The 20657-nt window shown below is 36.1% G+C and overlaps 1 protein-coding gene across 1 annotated transcript in view; it reads left to right on the top strand.

Annotated features, from left to right (window-relative positions):
• GPR174 (G protein-coupled receptor 174) overlaps positions 1-20657 on the top strand; it is a 64396-nt gene that overhangs the window by 16748 nt on the left and 26991 nt on the right. Inside the window, exon 3 of the mRNA XM_045774283.2 lies at positions 9685-9777. The gene's annotated coding sequence lies outside the window, so the exon portion shown is untranslated. The remainder of the gene's footprint in view (positions 1-9684; positions 9778-20657) is intronic.

Here is a 20657-nt window from a genome sequence, read left to right as displayed (position 1 = left end):
TACAGTTGGAATTAAAACTTAGGTTCTAGTCCTGGCTCTGCCATTAAGTTGCTATATAACTAATAATGAAAACTGTGGGCACCTGGGTGGCACAGTCAGTTAAGTGTCCGACTCTTCATTTTGGCTCAGGTCATGATCTCAGGCTTGTGAGATTGAGCCCCAAGTCAGAGTCTGCTTGAGTTTTCCTTCCCTTTCCCTCTCTCCCCTCCCACTGAAGCTCTCTCTCTCTCAAATAAGTAAATAAATCTTTTTAAAAAAAGAATGAATACCTTACTTTCTTTAGGCCTCAGTTACCTTGTTTCTTAAGACTAAAGCATTAATAGAGATTACTAGATTATTAATAAAGATTAATAAAATCTAATATTTATTTAAAATGTTCAATCAGTTCTACCATCAATTGAAAAAAATGTGATAAGGCTCATTGATGGAATATAAGAAACAGCACAGAAGATCATAGGGGAAGGGAGGGAAAATTGAATGGGAAGTTATCAGAGAGGGAGAAAAACCATGAGAGACTCCTAACTATAGGAAACAAACTGAGGGTTGCTGGAGGGGGGTATGGGGTAATTGAGTGATAGGCATTAAGGAGGGCACGTGATGTGCTGAGCCATGGGTGTTATATGCAACTGATGAATTATTGAACTGTACATCTGAAACTAATGATGTACTATATGTTGGGTAATTTAATTTAAATTACAAAAAATGAAAAATAAATGCTTATTGAATTACTACCTATGTCATCATTAGGCTTATCAATGAAAAGAGCATATTGACAAAAGAAAAAAATACCACTCCAGGTACTCAAGTTTGTGCTGACTGAACTTGTTGAATTATTTACTCCATGTGTAGGCTGATAAGCAAGTTTAGTATAAGATTTAAAAGGTGGATCTTGGTTAAAACCCCTCTCCTACTCTCCTCCCATTGTACCACCCTCCTTTTAGCTTGGGTCTATGATGGTTCTCATGAGTGATTTATATATATTTTTATTTTTATTTTTATTTTTTTATAATTTTTATTTTGTTATATTAGTCACCATACAGTACAACCCCAGTTTTTGATGTAGTGTTTCATGATTCATTATTTGCGTATAACACCCAGTGCACCATGCAATACATGCCCTCCTTAATACCCATCACAGGCCTGTCCCATTCCCCCACCCTCTCCCCTCTGAAGCCCTCAGTTTGTTTCCCAGAGTCCACAGTCTGTCATGGTTCATTTCCCCTTCTGGTTACCCTCCCCTTCATTCTTCCCTTCCTTCTCCTACCGATCTTCCTATTTCTTATGTTCCATAAATGAGTGAAACCATATGATTTAAAAGAAGACTACTAGGCAAGTGCCTGCGTGGTCTCTGTGAAGGTCCTGGATAATGTCTTCTAGTTCTTGGTCATGAATACATTAGTATAAATCCACTGATCAAATTTCAGTCATTTTGAACTTAAAAATAGAGACACTGTTTTTCTCTGCCTGACTTATTTCACTTAGCATTATACCTTCCAGGTCCATTATTGTTGTTGCAAATGGCAAGATCACATTATTTTTATGGATGAGTAATATCCCATTCCATACCAATTCTTTATCCATTAATCTGAGGATGGACTCTTGGGTTGCTTCCATATCTTGGCTATTGTAAATAATGGTGCAATAAACATAAGGATAAATATATCTTTTAGAATTAGTGTTTTCATTTTCTTTGGGCAAATACCCAGTAGTGGAATTACTGGGTCTTATGGTAAATATATTTTTAATTTTTTGAGGAACTTCACTGTTTTTTATAGTGGCTGTGCCAATTTGAAGTCCCACTGACAGTGCACGAGTGTTCATTTTTCTCTACATCCTCAGCAACACTTGTTATTTATTGTATTTTTGAGTTTAGCCATTCTGACATGTGTGAGATGATATCTTATTGTGGTTTTGATTTGTTTTTCCCTGATAATGAGTGATGTTGAGCATCTTTCCATGTGTCTGTTGTCCATCTGTATGTCCTCTTTGGAAAAATGTCTATTTAGGTCCTCTGCCCATTTTTTAATCAGATCATTTTTTTTTGGTGTTCAGTTGTATAAATTCTTTATATATTTTGAATATAATCCCTTATTGGTTATATCATTTACAAATAATTTTTCCCATTCACTAGGTTGCCTTTTTATTTTGTTGATGGTTTCCTTCACTGTGTATAGGCCTTTTATTTTGGTGTAGTCCCAACAATTTAATTTTACTTTTGTTTCACTTGCCAGATGAAATGCATCTAGAAAAATGTTTCTATGGTGCATGTCAAAGAGATTACTGTCCATATTTCCTTCAAGGATTGCTATAATTTCAGGTCTTACATTTAGTTCTGTAATACATTTTCAGCTTATTTTTGTGTGTAGTGTAAGAAAGTGGTCCTATTTTATTTTATTTTATTATTTTATTTTTGCATATAGCTGTCCAGTTTTCTCAACATCATTTGTTGAAGAGACTTTTTGCCAGTGTATATTCTTGCTGCCTTTAGCATAGCTTAATTAACAATGTGTGGGTTTATTTCTGGGCTGTCTGTTCTGCTCCACTGATCTCTGTATCTATTTTTGTCCCAATACCATTTGTTTTGATTATTACAGCTTTGTGGTATGTCTTAAAATCTGGGATTATGATGCCTACAGTTTTGTTCTTCTTTTTTTGAGACTGCTTTGGGTATTTAGGGTCTTTTGTGGTTTCATGCCAATTTTAGAATTGTTTGTTCTTGTTTTATGAAAAATACTATTTTTTTATGGGGATTGCATTAAATGTATAGGTTTCTTTGGGTAGTATGGGAATTTTAATAATATTGGGTCTCCCAATCCATGACCATGAAATGTCTTTCCATTTCTTTGTGTCATCTTCAATTTCTTTCATCGATGTTTTACAGTTTTTTAATTTAATTTTTAAAATTTTTTCATTATGTTCAGTTAGCCAACATATAGTACATCATAAGGTTTTGTGTAGTCTTCAATAATTCATTAGTTGCATATAATACCCAGTGCTCATCCCAACACATGCTCTACTTAATACCCATCACCCAGTCACCCCATCTTCCCACCCTCCTCCCTTCTGTAACCCTCAGTTTGTTTCCCAGAGTCCAGAGTCTCTCATAGTTTGTCTTCCTCTCTGATTTCTTCCCATTGAGCTTTCCTTCCCTTCTCCTGTGGTCCTCTGCTCTATTTCTTATGTTCCACATATGAGTAAAACCATATGGTAATTGCAGTGTTTTATAGTTTTCAGAGTATAGGTCTTTCACCTTCTTCGGTAATTTTATTCCTAGGTTTTTTTATTATTTTTGATACAATTGTAAATGGGATTCTTTTCTTAATTTCTTTTTCTTCTACTCCATTATTAGTGTATAAATGTGCAACAGATTTCTGTTTATTTTCTTTTCTGCAACTTTACTGAATTCATGTAATAGTTCTAGTAGTTTTTTGGTAGTATCTTTAGGGTTTTCTTTTTTTGTTGTTGTTCACATTATTTTTAATATCTGTCTAATATTTCCCTTTATCAGCATTCCTTAAATATCGTGTACTTGGATTTCTGATGTTTTGCTATTATGTATCTTACTACTCTACACATCTAAATTCGCACAATCTTCATCCACATTCTTTTTTTTTTTTTTGGTTTTTGTTTTATGGTATGTTAGTCACCATACAGTACACCATTAGTTTTTGAAGTAGTGTTCCATGATTCATTGTTTGCATATAATGCCCAGTGCTCCATGCAATATGTGCCCTCCTTAACACCTTCATGGGGCTCGCCAACCCACCCACCCCCATCCCCTCTAAACCCCTCAGTTTGTTTCCTGGAGTCCATAGTGTCTCGTGGTACATTTCCCCCTCTGTTTACCCCCTCTTCATTTTTCCCTTCCTTCTCTTACTGATGTCCCTGCTCTTCCTTATATTCCACAAATAAGTGAACCATATGATAATTGTCTTTCTCTGCTTGACTTATTTCACTTAGCATAATCTCCTCCAGTTCCATCCATGTTGATGCAAATGTTGGGTAATCATTCTTTCTGATAGATGAGTAATATTCCATTGTATATATGAACCACATCTTTATCCATTCGTCTGTTGAAAGGCATCTCAGCTCCTTCCATAGTTTGGCTATTGTGGACAATGCCGCTATGAACATTGGGGTGCATGTGCCCCTTATTTTCACTACATCTGTATCGTTGGGGTAAATACCCAGTAGTGCAATTGCTGGATCATACGGTAGCTCTATTTTTAACTTTTTAAGGAACCTTCACCCTATTTTCCAAAGTGGTTGTACCAACTTGCATTCCCACCAACAGTGTAAGAAGGTTCCCCTTTCTCCACATCCTCTCCAACATTTGTTGTTTTTGCCTTGTCAATTTTTGCCATTCTAAGTGATGTAAGCTGGTATTTCAATGTGGTTTTGATTTGAATTTCCCTGATGGCTAATGATGAATATTTTTTCATGTGTCTGTTAGCCATTTGTATGTCTTCTTTGGAAAACTGTCTGTTCATATCTTCTGGCCATTTTTTGATTTGATTATTTTTTGGGTGTTGAGTTTGAGAAGTTCTTTATAAATCTTGAATACAAGCCTTATATCTTCAGCGTCATTTGTAAATATCTTCTCCCGTTCTGTGGGTTGCCTCTTTGTTTTGTTGACTGTTTCCTTGCTGTGCAGAAACTTTTTATCTTGATGAAGTCCCAAAAGTTCATTTTTGCTTTTTTTCCCCTTGCCTTTGGAGACCTGTCATGAAAGAAGTTGCTGTGGATGATGTCAAAGAGGTTACTACCTAGGTTCTCCTCTATGATTTTGATGGATTCCTGTCTCACATCAAGGTCTTTCATCCATTTAGAGTTTATTTTTGTGTATGGTGTGAGAGAATGGTCGAGTTTCATTCTTCTGTATATAGCTGTCCAATTTTCCCAGCACCATTTATTGAAGAGACTGTCTTTTTTCCATTGGATATTTTTTCCTGTTTTGTCAAAGATTAGTTGACCATTAAGTTGAGGGTCCATTTCTGGAGTCTGTATTCTGTTCCATTGATCTATGTGCCTGTTTTTGTGCCAGTACTATGTTGTCTTGGTGATCACAGCTTTGTATTATAACTTGAAATCAGGCAACGTGATACCCCCAGCTTTGTTTTTCTTTTCCAACATTTCCTTGGCAATTCGGGGTCTTTTGTGATGCCACACAAATTTTAAGATTGTTTGTTCCAGTTCTTTGAAAAATGTCATTGGTATTTTGATTGGGATGGCATTGAAAGTGTAGATTGCTCTGGGTAGCATAGACATTTTAACTATGTTTATTCTTCCAATCCATGAGCATGGAATCTTTTTATGTCTTTAGGGTTTTCTATATATAGTATCATGTCATCTGCAAATAGTAACAGTTTTACTTCTTCCTTACCAGTTTGGATGCCTTTTATTTATTATTTCTTGTCAGATTACTGTGGCTAGGACTTCCAGTACTATGTTGAATAAAAGTGGTGAGAATGGATATCCTTGTCTTCTTCTTGACCTCAAAGGAAAAACTCAGTTTTCCCCCATTAGGTATGATGTTAGTTGTGGTTTTTCATATATGGCCTTCATTATGTTGAGGTATTTTCCCTCTATGCCTACTTTGTTGAGAGTTTTTTCATGAATGGATGTTATACTTTGCCAAATACTTTTTCTGCATGTATTGAGATGATCACGTGGTTTTTATCCTTTCTCTTATTAATGTGATATATCACATTGATTTGAGAATATTGAAACATATTTGTATCCCAAAAATAAACCCCATTTGATCATGGTGATTGATTTTTTAAGGCATTATTGGACTTGGTTTGCTAATACTATGTTGGGGATTTTTGCATCTATGTTCATTAGAGGTCTGTAGTTTTCTTTCTCTTTCTTTCTTTTCTTTATTTTATTTCATTCTTTCTTCTTTCTTTTATTTTTTTTTGCAATGTCTTTATCTGTTTTTGTTATTAGGGTAATGCTGGCCTTATAGAATGCATTTTGAAACCTTCCTTACTCTTCAGTTTTTTGGAATACTTTGGGAAGAATAGGTATTAACTGTTTAAGTGTTTGGTAGAATTCACCTGTGAAGTTTCTGGACTCTTGTTTGTTGTGAATTTATGATTACTTACTCAATTCATAACTAGTAATCTGCCTGTTCAATTTTTTCATTGCTTCCAGATTCTGTTTTGGAAGGTTACATGTTTCTAGGAATGTATTCATTTCTTCTAGGTTGAACAATTTGTTGGCATATAATATTTTGTCATATTCTTATAATTATTTTTATTTATGTAGTGTCAGTTGTTATTTCTCCTTCATTTCTGATTTTATTATTTGAGTCCTTTGCAGCCTTAAATAATAACCTTTAATATTAACCTTTAGCCAAAGGTTTATCAATTTTGTTAATCTTTTCAAAGAAACAGCTCCTAGTTTTATCGATCTGTTCTACTGTTATTTTAGTTTCTATTTCATTTATTTCTACTCTGATTATTATTCCCTTCTTCTACTGGCTTTTGGCTTTATTTTGTTATTTATCTAGCACATTAGGTATAAGGTTAGGTTGCTTTTTTGAGAATTTTTTTTTTTATTCTTGTGGTAAGCCTGTATTGTTGTAATCTTCTTTCTTACAAAAGCTTTTGCTGCATCCCAAAGATTTTGGACCATTGTGCTTTTATTTTCGTTACTCTCCACATATGTTTTTGATTTCCTCCTTAATTTCTTTATTGACCCATTAATTGTTTACTAACATGTTACTTAGTTTCCATGTATTTGTTATTTCTAGATTTTTTCTTGTCATTTATTTCTAGTTTCATACTATTGTGGTTGAAAAAGAAATATGATATGATTTCAACATTTTTTAAATTTACTGAGACTTGTTTTGTGGCCTAACATGTGATCTATTCTGAAAACTGTTCCATATGCACTTGAAAAGAATGTGCATTCAGCTGTTTTTGAATGAAATGTTCTGAATATATGTTAAGTTCATCTGTTCCTATGTGTCATTCAAAGCCACTGTTTCCTTGTTGGTTTTCTGTCTGGATGATCTATCCATTCATGAAAGTGTAATGTTAAAGTCCCCTACTATTAATGTGTTATTATGGAGTTTTTCCTTCATGTCTGTTAATACTTACTTTATGTCTTTGGGTGCTTCCATGTTGAGTCCATAAATATTTACAATTGATATTTCTTCTTGTTTGATTATTTCCTTTATGATTATAATAATACCTCTTGTCTCTTGTTGAAATCTTTGTTTTAAAGTCTATTTTGTTTGGGGAGTCTGGGTGGCTCAGTTGGTTAAGCTCCATCTCTTGATTTTGGCTCAGGTTATGATCTCAGGGTCATGGGATCAAGTCCTGCATAAGACTCTGTGCTCAGGGAGGAATCTGCTTAAGACTCTCTCTCTCCCTCTGCCCCTCCCTCTGCTCATGCATGTGCTCTCTTTCTCTCTAAAGTAAATAAATAAATAAATAAATAAATAAATAAATATATTTAAAGTCTATTTTGTTTGATATGAATACTGCTACCACACTTTTTTTGTTTCCATTTGCATAATAAATGTGACCTGTTTTGGGAGTTGAAAACCTAGCAAGTAACACAGAATAGTTTTGGGGTATATGGCTTTTCTAAAAGAAATTGATGAAGAGACCCACAAACTAAAACCCTTTTTTTTTGATATCTTACATGACTTTTGTTCATGAAATATAATTTAAAAAGCCTTGAAAAAAAGTGCCTGGGAATGTTCATTACTTCAATAAAATCTGTTTGTCTCCAGCTGGATTTGCCTGATGATGTTTATAATTAGTCTGTGACACTGCTCAGTCACTGAATTCTGTCCCTATGAACTATTGCTCTAGTTTGTCTTCATATATTTGTCCCACTCAGATGGGACTTGGATAGTTCTGGCTATGCCTTCACACACAACAAAGTACCAGTAGGGATCATAACTTTGTTAGTTTGTAATTTTCTGTCTGGGTTTTCTTTCCTAGCTCACATAACAGACTACTATGGATTCTGAAGACCCTGGGAATGCCTTTTGGTTACAGTAGTCTATTTTATCCTCACAACTAACTTTTCCTTCATTGAGTCTTTTTAAAGCATTTATTGAGAAGTCCCTGTGTACCAAACATCTTTAATATATGTTGGAGGCCGGAAGAAAAAGACAAATGACATGTATTAGGCATCTATTATGTGCTAAGCACTGTTTTACTGGCTTTTACTTGGGATATCTTATGTAATCTTAACAACACACTCTAGGAGTATACATTATTGTACTCATTGTACAAGAGGAATAAACTGAGTCAGGGCAAGGAGGAGAGCAGAAAGCAAGTAGTTCAAGATCTCCCAACTGAAGCTGGTATTCAAACTCTAGTCTCTTTGAAAGGAGCCCCCTTCCCAAAGAGCTTGCAGTCTAGATGAGAAAAGATTCTTAAAAAGACTAGTTTGACACAAATTGGTTTAGGTGGAAGCTATTATGTTGGTTGTCTGCCTTCTATCTTTCCTGCCCACTCCTCCTTTTTGTAGAATTCTCTGCTAACACTTAGGATATAATCTGGTTTCTCTGGTTATACTAATATATTACACCACCTAAGACTGTCCCCATCTATGTTCCTTTACTTGCTTTCTCCCACAAAGTAAAATGAATCTCTATTTGTATATTTCATTCTGTCCACTGTCTAAGGTGAAAGCTAGCATATCTTATTGACTACAGTTAGTGGGTTAGTGTGAAAATCCTCCTTGAAGTATTTTCATTTATTAAGAAATTCTTGGAGGGACTCCTGGGTGGCTCAGTCAGTTAAGCATCTGACTCTTGATTTTGACTCGAGTCATGATCTCAGATCCCGAGACTGAGCCCCACATTGGGCTCCATGGTCAGGGTAGAGCCTGCTTAAGATTCTCTCTCTCCCTCTGCTCCTCCCTCCCCCACTCATGCATTCTCTCTCTCTCTTCTCTCTCTCTCTCTCTCTCAAAAAAAGAAAAAATACAAGCCATTAGAAAAAAAAAAGAAATTCTTAAAGACAAAGTACCTTAAAGGACTGAATCTATAATGGGATAAGGCAAGGTGGCAAGCCCAGGCAAGAGATCATTATGCAACATGGAGCAGAAAGGAATGAAGTATGGTTTTTGGTATACCTAAATTACCCCATATAAGAAAACATCTACAAGCATTGCAAGGGTACCTGCAAGGCAGGTTTTTTTTTTTTTTTTTTGTAGAAGTTAATCTATCTCAGTATCAGCTGTGCTGACAACCAGTGGCCATTTGAATCTCTTTCTGTGTGTATTCATTAATCAATGAAGCAGTTGTGGTTATGAGAACTCAGAAAAAAAAAATCCCCACCTGAGAACAAGTCAGTTTCTATCCTCCAACCGTGTTGTGTTTGACTAGAAGCCGTGGAATTTTTCCAGGCTAGTCAGTCAGAGTTAAGAGCTCCTTGTGACCAAGGAGTGACATGTAAACCCTGCCACTGACATTCTTATAATCTCTCACCCTTTCCAAAGGCTGCCAAGTCAAAAAAAAATGTCAGATGGTAAAGGGATTCCCACTCAACTTTGCTACCACCACCAGCTAAGTATAACTCTCTCTGTAATATTTGTACCCATGATAATCCATTTTTGTGGTCTCAGCATTGATCTGCTGAAATATCCCAGCCCTCTCTGAGACTATTCTTCATGCTGCACTTGACCACTGCTCTTCTATGTTTTTTTTTTCAGGCATAAATGAATTAAACCAGCCAGATTCCCCATGGCTTCTTCAGAAGACCCTGTTGCTATGATTAAGGAGTTTCACCACCATTGGAGAAAAAAGTAGGTACTCAAATAATCCTGATTCCATTTTTTCACTCTGTGAACAGTGGACTGAGAGCCCTCACCAGTCACCCCTCCTACATTTGCAGGTCCATCGATAGATTATGAGATAATGACCAGGTTCTTACAGTCAATGAATGTAATCTTATAGAACATGAAAGGCTACTGTTTCTGAAGTATTTGGTAGAATGTGATATTCTTTTAAATATTGTCTTGTTGAGTCATATTGGAAACTGAGGCAAAAGGAAAAAAGAATCATACTGACCCTGACTTTATTTATTAAGCAAACACAAATACATAAATAAATATCACTCAGCACACGTTCTCCACTCTAGTCATATAGTAGAGAGTAATATGTGTGCATTGAGTAAGGGGATGCCATTTACTGAGAAGGAATAATAGAGTAGTTGTAAGTGAATCACATGAATAATAGGCAAGTGTCTATTGATTGGTAAGTTTAAAAGTTATTGAACCTTAGGTTAAGAGCAGATTTGGAAGATGCAGATTTTGGAGAGAGGGGAGTGTTTTTTGTTTCTTTTGGCTTCTTTTTCTAGATGTCTATTCTTAGAAGAAAGGTATTATTGAAGCACCAGCTTAGATATCTAATTATTTTAGGAGGACATGTCTAATACTTAAGCTCAGTTTAAAAAAATAGCAGGAGCAATATCTCATTGTAGCTTCGATTTGAATTTCCCTGATGCTTAGTGATGTTGAGCATCTTTTCATGTGTCTGTTGGTCACTCGTATGTCTTCTTTGGAAAAATGTCTATTCAGGTCCTCTGTCCATTTTTCAATAAGATTATTTGTGAGTTTTTTGCTGTTGAGATGTATGCATTTTTTATATATTTTGCATATTAATGGAATATTGAATACATCATTTGCATACATCTTCCATTCAGTAGATGGCCTTTTTATTTTGTTGATGGTTTCCTTTGCTGTGCAAAAGCTGTTTATTTTGGTGTAATCCAAGTGGTTTAATTAACAACTGGCAAATTACAGAAGCAACCCAAGTGTCCATTGATAGATGAATGGATAATCCAATATATATATATATATATATATATATATATATATATATATATATATATATATATATGAATATTACTCAGCCATCAAAAAGAATGAGATCTTTCCATTTACAACAACATGGATGGACCTAGACAGTATTACACTAAGCAAAATTAGTCAATCAGAGAAAGACGAATACCATGTGATTTCACTCACATGTGGAATTTAAGAAACAAAAGAAACAGGGGTACCTGAGTGGCATCTGACTCTTGATTTCAGGTCAGGTCATGATCTCAGGGTCTTGAGATTGAGCCCTGCATTGGGCTCCATGTTGGGTGTGGAGCCTGCTTAAGATTCTCTTTCCCTCTCCTTCTGACCACCCCCTCACTCACACACACACACTCTCTCTACTTCTAAAAAGAGTTTAAAAAGAAACAAAACAAACAAATAAAAAAACAAACAACAACAACAAAACTACAGATTCTTAGATACAGAGAACAAACTGGTGGTTGCAAGAGGAGAGGTAGATGAGGGGATATGTGAAATAGATAAACGAGATTAAGAGAACATTTATCATGATGAACACTAAGTAATGTGTAGAGTTATTGAATCATTATATTACACACCTGAAACTAATATAACACTGCATGCTGATTATACTTCAAAAAAAATCAGGGGCAAAATGATGGCGTATATCACTTAAACGTGGAGGAAAAAAAAAGACCCTAAATATGCTCACATTCACTTATACCCCTACCCAGGAGGTCAGGATTTTAATAACTAACCCAACTCCTTTGAGTGCTCATGTTATCTGTATGTGAATATGTGTATGTTTAACTTAAGTATTTAGTATATGGATTTATGAATATCTGGAAGCAAAATTGAAACAATTCTATCTCCTCTTTCTAGTTGTACTTTCTCATAAAAAGGGAAAGAACCTCTGTTCAAGACTACTTGAGACTTTTTCCCTGATGTAATCAGGATGAGAGCTCAGTGAGACAAGAAGAAAAAAAAAATTAGGTGCCGGTCTGAAGCACATTATATTTGCAACACTCATAAATTAGGGATTAATAATAAGTGGGGTAGCCTACATGGCATGCTTCCTTTGTAAAAAATAATCACCTTTTGTCCCAAGTAAAATACTATACCTCCATTGGAGGTATTAAAAAATGAAAGTGCTAGTTGAACCTGAGTTCCTATTGTGATATAAAAGTCAAGTTAACTGGGGAAATTCAAGTGCATTTTTACTTATTAATAGGCATAGAAGTCCCTAATCATGATACAACCTCAGGCTTGAGAGAGAAAGAAAAATACTTAACTATTACTACTAGCCAAAAAAAAAAAAAAAAGCAAAACAAAACAAACAACAATAGAAATTTTTACTAATAAAAAAAAAGATATCCATGAAAAAACATGTAATTTCTTCTAATGATTTCCTCCTGAAGACATTAGTCTGCATTCAGTCTTTGGCCACAACAGTTAGATATGCATATAGTTATTTTACACTGTGTAAAATGCTAAGAATTTGCTCATTTTTAAAGATTTATTTTTTTGAGAGAGAAATAATGTGAGTGGGGGTAGGCACAGAGGGAAGGGAGAGACTCTCAAGCAGACTCCCCACTGAGTACAGAGCATGACATGAGGCTCAATCCCAGGCCCCTGAGATCATGACCTGAGCTGAAATCAAGAGTTGGACACTTAATCAACTGAGCTACCTAGGTGCCCCAGAATTTGTTCATTTTTAAGGACGTATTTACATACCACTTACTATAAAACCTTAGAAATATTAACTCATTAAATACTCATAGAGGTAGGCACTATTACCTCTTTTTACAGATGAAGCAATCGAGACATGGAAATGTTTAAGTAACTTGCCCAAGTCACACAGCTAGTCAGTGGCAGAGTCTGAATTTCTTCTTATTGAAGCGTAATGCATATACAATGCTATGTTAGTTTCAGATGTATAAAATATTGTGTCAGTAATTCTACGCATTACTCAATGCTCACTGTGATAACTATAGTCACTGTAACTATACAATGTTAGTTATTACAATATTATTGACTATATTACTTATACTGTCTTTTTTATTTCCATGACTTATTTATTTTATAACTGGAACTTTGTACCTCTTAATCCCCTTTATCTATTTTAACCATCTTCCCAGCCACCTCCCCTCTGGCAGACTGGCTCCAGATTTCCATGTTCTTGTCAACTACAAATGATGTCTCATTATTTATAAAATATTTGTATATTATGCAATAATTATATATGCATCCACACACAAATATGGCATAGAATACCAGGGCTATTTAAAACCTGGAAGTAAAATAATACAATATTATAGCTAAAATTGCCCATAAAAGTTATTTGGTTTAATCTACCCATTTCAAAGAAGAAATGAGGGAGGAAGAGAGGAAGAGTAGGAGGACCCTAGGCTTGCCTCATCCTAGGAACACAATTAGATAACTATCAAATCATATTAATACCCCAGAAATAGATCTGAAGACTGACAGAACAAACTCTACAACTAAAGGAAGAGAAGAGACCACATTGAAGAATTTAGGAAGCATGGAGATATGGTTTAGAAGAGAAACGGACTGCAAGTGCTACAGAGGGAAAGGATCCATGGTCACAGAGAAGAGTGAGAGAGAGAGAGAGAAGCACACAGTGGAATGTAGAAGAATGTTTGCCCAAAGACATTGGCTTGGAAAATGAGAGAGGCTGACTTCCATGAGTTCTTGCAAACAGCCCAGCTTAAAGCCTGGAGTATTAAACATCAGCAGGCTTGGTTGATGCCAGCCAGGTCAGAGCCTGGAGGGCACTGCACTTCTCCTGGAGAGAAGTCAGGAAAGCAATCCAAGGGCAGACAGTGTGTAAACAGTAACCTGAAGAGTGCCTGGGGCAAAAGTGGGGAGATTATTCACTCTTCCTAGAACATGTCCCTGAGAGGCTGCATTCATTGACACACCTCACTGGGAACAAAGGAGCTGGCTGGCACCATTTACGTCCCCTGACCCTCAGTATAAACATAGAGCCACGAGCAAGAAGCACCACAGCACTCATGCTGACTGCCTAACTTACATACAACAGACCCAAAACCCTGTGATCTTATGAGAGTGCTTTTCTCAATAACTTGATTCATTCCCACCACGACAGACCCCTCACCCAGAACATCAGCATCAGCCCCTGAACACACCACTTCTCCAGACCAGAGAGCTCTACAGGGCCTCAATTCCAGAGGAGGTGGTGACAGGTCTCATTTCACAAGTAGACCAGAGCACAACTAGTTAAAACTTGCCACATTCAGGCCAAGTATGAAACACTGCCCACAGCAGGCAAGGAGAACTTCTGCAGATGAGTGGCCTGAAGGATACAGCATCAAAAAAAAAAATGGAGAGTGCACACAGCACACACTGGTGACACACTCTGAAGCACCAGGACATGAGCACTACATGACCTCATCTTCATAAGGCCATTATTTTCAGGAGCAGGAGACATAACTTGCCTTTCTTTCTTTCTTCCTTTCTTCTTTTCTTCCTTTCTTTTTAAAGATCTTATTTATTTATTTTAGAATGAGAGAGAGAGAGAAAGCATAAGCAGAGAGGAGAGGTTGAGCAGTCTCCCTGCAACCAGGGATCCCAATGCAGGGCTCAATCCCAGGACCCTGAGATCATGACCTGAGCTGAAGGCAGACACTTAACCAAATGAACCACCCAGACATCCCATAACTGGCCTTTCTAACACACAGAAGATGGCAGAGATTTGGACAAAATGTGAAGATGGAGGGATTTATCCCAAATGAAAGAACAAGACAAGGCCGTTGCCAGAGATCTAAGCCAAAGAGATATATGTAAGACATCTGATGGAGAATTTAAAGCAACAATCATGAGGATAATCAATGGGCTTGAGAACAGAAGACATCACTGAGACCCTTACCACAGAGACAAAAGAGTTGAAAAGGTTTTAGAGATGAAGAGTGCAATAAATGAGATTAGAAACAGGGTTGATGCAATGAATAGCAGGCTGGGAAAAAGAGAGGAATGAATAAATAACCTACAAGACAAAGTAATGGAAAGTAATCAAGCTGAACAAAGAGAGAAAGAAGAATTATGCAATACAAGAGTAGATTTAGGGAACACAGTGACTCCATCAAACATAATAACATTCATTTTATAGGAGTCCCAGAAGAAGATGAGAGAGAAAAGGGAGCAGAAAGTTTATTTGAAGAAATAATAGCTGAAAACTTCCTTGATCTTCAGAAGGAAACACACAATGAGATCCAGGAGGGACAGAGAACTCCCATCAAAACTGACAAAAGCAGGCCAACACCAAGATATATTGTGATTAAATTTCCAAAATATAATGATAAAGAAAAAAAAATCTTAAAAGTAGCAAAACAAAAGAAGTCCCTAACTTACAGAAGAAAACCATTAAGGCTAGCTGAAGATGTTCCAAAACAAACTTGGCAAGCCAGAGGGAGTCACATTATATGACAAATGGCTGAATGGGAAACATTTGCAGCAAGAATACTCTATCCAGCAAGGCTATCATTTAGAATAGAAAAAGAATTGAAGAGTTTCCCAGAAAAACAAAAACTAAAGGAATTCATGACCAGTAGACCAACTCTGCAAAAAATATTCGCGGTGATTCTTTAAGTGCAAAGAAGAGACCAAAAGTGACAAAGACAAGAAAGGATGAGAAAAAAACTCCAGAAACAATGATAAAGCAAGTAAGAAAGTCTATAAATGCATATCAATAATTATTTTGAATATCAATGGACTAAATGTTCCAATACAAAACATGAGGTGTCATAATGGATTAAAAAAAAAAAACAATCCACATGTTGCCTAAAAGAGACTCATTTTAGACCTAAGGACACCTACCTTTATCATGCAAATGGATGTCAAAAGAAAGCCTGAGCAGTAATACTTATTGTAGACAAATAAGTCTTAAAAAAAAAAAACTATAACAAGAGACAGAGAAGGGCCCTATATAATAACAAAGGGTAAAATCTAATAAGAGGATCTAAAAATTGTAAATATTTATGCACCTAATATGAGAGCACCCACATATATAAAACAATTAATAACAAATGGGTGCCTGGGTGGCTCAGTTGGTTAGGTGTCTAACACTTGATGTCAGCTCAGGTCATAATCTCAGGGTTGTGAGATCAAGCCCCACATCTGGATCCACACTGTGTTGAGCTTGCTTAGGATTCTCTCTCTCCCTTTTCCTCTGCCCCTCCCCACCACTCAAGCATGCTCTCTCTCTCTTTCAAAAAATCTCAATTAATAACAAACATATAGGTACTAATTGATAATGATATAATGACATGAGGCGACTTTAAATGTTCATTGCCATCCCAGCGAACTGATTAGGATTTCCTTCATGGTTTCCCCTGAAATAATTACAATGTATTCATTTACATATTTGGGAATCAAATTGAAGAAATTTTGAAAACAATCAAAAAGAAAACACATCTTCAGAGAAACTGGCCTCATAAGCTCTTTGTCCATTTAGCATTTAAAAAATTGTCCAACTACAAATTTACCATTTTTATTTGCAAGCTGTGAACTAAGGCAGAATGCACAACTCAAAATACAGTCACTGGTTTTTTTTAATCATAACTCTTCAGAATATACATTTAGTCACATTGTATTAGTATCAAAGGAAGTACAAATAAAATCAAGTCAGGTTAAAAAAAAATCACCCTTCCATTCACACACCAAAATGGAGTAAAGCACAATTTGAGGCAATGTGGTACTATTTTTACTTTCTCTACCACAGCCTGCTGCCTTCCTATAGCAGGAAATGACAAGTCCCACCCCCACCATAACAAGGGGAATCACCAAGTACCTGAAAGTGTGTTGAATGGTCACTGGTCTCCAAAACCTGCAGTTGAAAAAAATCATACTTTTTCTTATTAAAGTTACCTGTTGGTTTGCTCACTTTTGTTTCTGAAATAGGTTAATCACTTACCTCTCTATGTTATGAACTACTCAAAAATTAAAGGTGGACTTATCTGTAAGCCTAGGGAATCAGTTTGGCCTATGGTGAGTTTAGGACTAATTTAGTCATGAGCTTGGTATCTTCTTATTTTTAATTCTTTCCCCTTAAATGCATCTTGCAAAAGACTAAAGAGAGAAGCTATTTCTAAACCAAAACTGGTAACAAAATAAAAAGTTTTTTTCCTCAATGAATAGCATTATTTGCAATATTTGGTTGGCTTTTAACGACTAGATTTCACTGGAATGAAAAGTAGGTGACTACCCACTTCTTGAGAGGCATTTAGGTTGAGTTTATCGTATTTACCCCTGTTTTCTTTGTAACATTTTAACAAGTGTTAAATGAATAAAATTTAGGTCTAAGAGATGGCAAATGGCTTGAGTTCAGATCCCCCCCTACTTACAACACAAATATATGTCAAGTGCAAAGTGACTGGGGTAATAACTCTAACAGTTTGGAAAGTCCATTGTTTTATCAACAGTTGACATCAGTGACAGAATAATTGCAAATACGTGAAGTCTGGTTATTTTTATTTTAAGATCCCTTCAAATGGTTATGCACTTCCATCGTTTGTTCTGTTAATGGCCCTTAACTATCTCTATCTATCATCTATCTATCTATCTATCTATCTATCTATCTATCTCTCTATCCATCTACCTATCTACCTATCATCTATCTATCCATACATGAATCACTTAGATAAGGCTTCGCACATGAGATAAGAGAAAGATTAAAACAAACTGCTAGCAATTCTAAATTTGTCTAAAACCAAGACCCTTCTCTTTCCCTGTCCTTCCTAATATTGGGAACAATACTGATATCACTAATAACTCAAAGTTTCAACTTTGAATCTTCTTTAACCCCCTTTTTCCCCACTGCTTCTCTTCTTAGCCTCCTATGTAGACTGTTTCTGGGTTCATCTGATCTTCTTCACAACATTGTTTTGATCTGCCTTGTTTTTGCCTTAGCCCTGCCTCTAACTGACTTCCTTATTACTTTCATAACCTTTCCAACTATGGCATCAACATATTCTACATATCATGGCAAGGTATTCATCTCTAGGGAATCTCCTTTGCCTGGGAGGATGAATAGTACTATCAGGAACCTCTACATTTATGAAAAATCACCCAAGAAACACAAACACAACACACTTACACATACATTACCATTCTGGACCCAATCAATGCATTGAAACTTTTAGAACATGGGACTCCCCCATAGTGCTATTAATTTAAAAAATAAGCTTATCAGAAAGCAAGCATCCAAGTGAGTTTGCTTTTCCTAAGATGTCATTTTGAAAGGATACATGCTTATTATATTTATACTCCTACTGTTTAGGAAAATTTTGTAATTTTCCTTTAGAATTCTACTCAGAACCAGCTTCACATACTTTAGAATAATTATTGTGGTAACGAATCCTTGTGTTTCAAGGGTAGTTGATTTTGGGAAATAGTCAAAAGTCATTCAGAACAAAGCCTGAACAATGAAGTTAAGGATCACCATGAGAGACTATGAACTCCAGGAAACAATCCGAGGGTTCCAGGGGGGAGGAGGTGGAGGTGATGGGGTAGCGTGGTGATGGGTAATAAGGAGGGCACATGTTGTAATGAGAACTGGGTGTTATACACAAATAATGAATCATGGAACACTACATCAAAAACTTATGATGTACTGTATGGTGACTAACATAACATAATAAAAAGAAAAGAGCACAAAAACAAAACAAACGAACAAAATTACACCATTTTTGGTCAAAAGCAAAGTATGAGAAGATACGACCATACTGTGGGAAGACTCATTTTTTTCTTCCAAGGTTTTATTTAAATTCCAGTTAGTTAACATGCAGTGTAATATTAGTGGCAGGTGTAGAATTCAATGATTCATCACTTACATACAACACCCAGTGCTCATCACAACAAGTGCCCTCCTTAATTCCGATCACATATTTCACACATCCTCCCAGCTCACCTCCCCTCTGGCACCCCTCAGTTTGTTCTCTACAGTTAAAAATCCGCTTTATGGTTTGTTTGTCTCTCTCTCTCTTTCTTGATTAGCTCAAACCAGTCTCAAAGAATAAGTTATGAGAAGACACAGCATCAGTAAGCTAAGCATATAGTTTTGCAAAGTGGCCATTTGAAGGTAACATTGATTTGAAAATAAAAATTGTGATAAATTTTTTTAATTAGTTATAGCAAAGCAACTTTAGTGTAATGAAAATCATATTAGATTAAGAGTGAGAAGTCTTCCTAGTTCTTATGTTCCATAGTTGAGATAAACCATATGATAATTGTCTTTCTCTGCTTGACTTATTTCACTTAGCATTATCTCGGAAGATCGGTAGGAGAAGAAAGGAAAAAAGAAAGGTGGGTAAACAGGAGGGGGAATGAAGCATGAGAGACTATGGACTCTGAGAAACAAACCGAGGGCTTCAGAGGGGAGGGGTGTGGGGGAATGGGATAGGCTGGTGATGGGTATTAAGGAGGGCATGTATTGCATGGTGCACTGGTTGTTATACACAACTAATGAATCATCAAACTTTACATAAAAAACCAGGGATGTACTGTATGGTGACTAACATAATATAATAAAAAAACATTAAAATTAAATAAATAAATAAATAAATAAATAAATAAATAAATAAAAAGAAAGAAAGAAAAAGTGCCAGAAAAAAAAAAAAGAGTGAGAAGTCTTGAGTTCTTGTTCCATCTTTGCCATTGGATGTCTCTGTGTGACCATGGGAAAGTCAATTTATCTGGGCCCTCATTTCTTTATTGGGGGGGCACTCTAAATACTCTTTATTTTTTAAAAAGTTTTTATTTAAAGTCCAGAGAGTTAACATACAGTGTAATGTTAGTTTCAAGTGTACAATATATAGTGATTCCAACACTTCCATATAGCACCCAATGCTCATCACAAGTGTACTCCCTAATCCCCATCATCTATTGAACCAACACCCCACCCTACTGCCCTCCAGTAATGGTTAGTTTGTTTTCTATAGTTAAGTCTGTTTCTTCATTTGCCTCTCTCTCTCTTTTTTCCCTTTGTTCCTTTGTTTTGTTTTCTAATTCCATATATGAGTGAAACCACATAGCATTTGTTTTTCTCTGACTTATTTCACTTAGCATAACACTCTCTAACACCATTCATGTCATTGCAAATGGCAAGATTTCATTCTTTGTTATGGCTGAGTAATATTCCTGTGTGTGTGTGTGTCCTCTTCTTTTTCCATTCATCAGTCTATGGACACTTGGACTGTTTCCATAATTTGGCTATTGTAGATAATGCTGCTATAAACATCTGGGTAGGGGTGCCTGGGTAGCTCAGTAAGTTAAGCATCTGACTCTTGGTTTCCACTCAGGTCATGATCTCAGGGTCATGAGATTGAGCCCTGTGTCAGGCTGTGCACTTCGCACAGGGTCTGCTTATCCCTCTCCCTCTGCTCCTCCCCCATTCACTCCCCCTGCCCCAAATAAATGGATAAATAAAATCTTTTTTAAAAAACCAAAAACATCCAGGTTCATGTCTCCCTTGAATTAGTATTTTGGTATTTTGGGGGGTTAAGGACCTAGTAGAGCAATTGTTGGATCGAAGGGTAGTTTTAGTTTTCACTTTTTGAGGAACCTTGAAACTGTTTTCTGGAGTGGCTGCACCACTTTGCATTCCCACCAACAGGGTAAGAGGGTTCTCCCTTCTTCACATCCTCACCAACACCTGTTGTTTCTTGTGTTGTTGATTTTAGCCATTCTGACAGATATAAAGTGATATCTCATTGTAATTTAGATTTGCCTTTCCTCGATGATCAGTGATGTTGAATGAGCATTTTTGTATTCTTTGGTTAAATACCCAGAACTGAAATTGCTGAATC

The sequence above is a fragment of the Ursus americanus genome, chromosome X, assembly GCF_024610735.1.
Source record: "Ursus americanus isolate L20-20 chromosome X, mUrsAme1.1.p, whole genome shotgun sequence".
In the NCBI taxonomy this organism is placed as follows: Eukaryota; Metazoa; Chordata; class Mammalia; order Carnivora; family Ursidae; genus Ursus; species Ursus americanus.
The sequence above is the reverse complement of the archived record's forward strand: the minus strand, read 5'-3'. Positions and strand labels throughout refer to the sequence as shown.